This window comes from Panthera pardus, unplaced genomic scaffold, assembly GCF_024362965.1.
Source record: "Panthera pardus isolate Hobbes unplaced genomic scaffold, ASM2436296v1 HiC_scaffold_24, whole genome shotgun sequence".
Classification (NCBI taxonomy): domain Eukaryota; kingdom Metazoa; phylum Chordata; class Mammalia; order Carnivora; family Felidae; genus Panthera; species Panthera pardus.
The window spans coordinates 74,166,779-74,169,774 of NW_026526810.1; the positions used below are offsets into that span (position 1 = coordinate 74,166,779).

Sequence of the window (2,996 nt, forward strand, 5' to 3'; positions counted from 1 at the left end):
AGATAATGGCTGAGATCTTTCCACAGCTATCAAGACTACAAACAACTCTTTCAAGAGCTGTGAATCAATGACAAGCAAGGAAAAAAAAAAAAAAACACATACTGAAACATACCATAATAAAACTGAAAAATAAACAAAAAATTAAAAGCAACAATAGAAAAAGGATTCCCTACAAAAGAGTACCACTTAAAGCTGCTTTCTCAGTCAAAATATTAGAAGCCAAGCAGCAGTGAAATATTTCCCTAGCATTCAATAGAAAAAAAAAAAATAGTCTTATAAAATAAAGGTAAAATCAAAGATATTTTCAGACAAAGTAGAAAATGATTGTAAAATGAAGTACTGAATACTTTTTCAGACAATAAAACTATCTCCAGATGAAATGTTGATATGTAGGAAAGGATGAAAGGGAATAGCAATGGTAAATATGTGGGTAAATCTAATGTTAATGATAAGTAAAAAGAGTGTAACATTAAAGAAAGGAAAAAATGGAATAATAATAAATGTTTAAAAAGAAAAAAAGAACAGAGACACATAGGACAAAAATGTATTACAGTACATTTAGATCCAAACATATTAACAAGTACATTGAATTAAAAAAAAATTAATGTTCTAAGTAAATGATACAGGAAGTCCGACTGGATTCAAAAACTGACAAAATCACATTTACAAGGGCCATCAAAAGTCATAAGGATACAGAAAGATTAAAAGGATAAAGATGGTATTATAAACAGCTGAATGCCAATATATTTGAAACTTTGAGTGAAATAGAAAAATTCCTCCAAAGTACAACATATTAAAACTTATATGAAAAGAGTAGAAAATACTAACATTAGCTTGATATGTATTAAAACGAATCTATAACTTCAAAGCTTACATGCATTCATAGGCCCATATACGACTTTGCTGGTGAATTTTACTAAATAAGAAATAGCACATATTTTTGATAAAGTCTTCAGTAGGATTGAAAAAGAGAAAACACTTGATTTTAGAAGGCTAACATAATCTTGATAAATTCAACAAGGACATAATTATAGGGCTGTGTCATGAATATAAATTAAATATCTTAAGTACGTTTCACAAAATGTTTAAAGGAACATACATATTTGGTTTAACTTTCAAAAATTAGTCACTGTAATGTTCATTTATAGAATAAGAAAAATATATTGCTGCTATATCAATAGATAAGTATAAAGCACTTTATAAAAAAGATACATAATCCAAATACTAAGAGCTGATGTTGCCATACTATTATAAGACAGTAAAATGTAAGGGAAAAAGCATTACTGGAGATAGAGAACGTTTAATAATGATAAAGGTTTAATTCAGCAAGAAGAGAACAATTCTAAATTTGTAAGCACCGAGTAGCATAGCATTAAAAAAAAAAATCGCTTCTCGGCCTTTTGGCTAAGATCAAGTGTAGTATCTGTTCTTATCAGTTTAAAATAAATAAAACCAAAACAAATGTTGGAAATACTAGGAGAGATAGAAAAGTCCACTATCCAAGTAGGAGATTAACACATGGAACAAGCAAATAAAAAATATCAGTAAAAGTATTGAAGATTTCAACATAAGCAAACATGACATAAGGAACCTATTTTAGAAGCCACACCTGATAACTGTAGATAATTAAATGAAACTATTACAAAATTGAATATAAGCTGAACCACAAAGGAAATCTCAAATTCCAAAGGATTAAAATCACAGAGAATTTGTTCTCCGGTTATAGTAAAAGTTAAGATAAAAGTTAATAGCAAGATAAGAAAATCTCCAAATGTTTGGAAATAAAGTGTATACTTGTAAAAAAGTTCATGGGTGAAAAAAAAAGTAAAGAATGGAAATATTTTGAACTAAAAGATAAAATAAATCTTGAGGGATGCTGAATTGTGGGAGGTAACCATGCTTGGAGATTTATGGCTTTGCATACAAATATTATAAACAGAATTTCATAGCTTTGAATCATCCATTAGGAAGCCTAAATTGTCATCAGGGAGAAAAAAGTAAAAATTAATGAAGTAGAAGAAAATGTACAGAGAAAAACCATAACTCCTATCTTTGATAATACAAATAAGTAGTTGGCTATATTTTTAGAAAGGCCCTTATGACAGCACATTCAATGGTATTGGAGGAATCTATGATGGGAAAAGACAACAAGGAGTTTATGGAATTCCCCAATGGGAGAATTACAACATAGACTCTTAGGGTTTTGGAGCAATCCACACCATTCCTACAGAGAATTATATACCTTTCAAGAAGTTCTTGGTATGCTTCTACACCCTGGAAAAGACACCATGACCATGGCTATCAAGTGGCCATGTGGCCAGAACTACAATAAGGTAGGTTCCATCAGATCTATCAGGTCATAAGTCAGATGGACCCAACAGCAATCTATCATAAGATGGAAGTGGTACGTCTGTGATTGGGCATTAGTGCCAGAGGACTCCATTAAGTTGCATGAGCAAGTATTCCTGATCCCTATCTCATCAACTACTGTTGCCCTATCAGCTGTTAGTTTTCAGTTGCTGCACTTTCAGAATTCACTACAACATTTAAACTCAAGACACACTGTTCCTGGGCACCTATAGCCGATGATCAACTAGTGGGTGGGTGTGGACAGACATTAGGAACTGGACATTTCTGTATTCACCAAGAAAGACTCCCTGACCCTGCATTTCACAAGACCATCAGGAATGTTTTTATGAGAGGGACACCAGTATCAAAGGGAGTTTATTGGTGGCTTCTGTCATGTGTAGGCTGGGGTTGGTGGTAGGAAAGGTGGTCACAGAACTGAGCTCATTAACAGCAATAGGGATAATACTATCTCAAAGCAGGTGGTACACTAAACTTCTAGAAGCCACAGAGCCATACTTACCATAATGATCTGCAAAGTTGGAGAGAGAGCCGTGAAAGTTTAACCCTCTGGGAAAAAGGGGTGAACATTCAATGATGGTGCTACTCAACATCTAAAATATTCTTAAAGAGCAAATATGGGGGCAGCT

The 2,996-nt window shown here is 32.7% G+C and overlaps 1 pseudogene; it reads left to right on the plus strand.

Annotated features, from left to right (window-relative positions):
- Positions 1–1,384: 1,384 nt before the first annotated feature.
- On the plus strand, positions 1,385–1,501 carry LOC128773331 (U2 spliceosomal RNA; annotated as a pseudogene).
- The last annotated feature ends 1,495 nt before the right edge of the window (positions 1,502–2,996 follow it).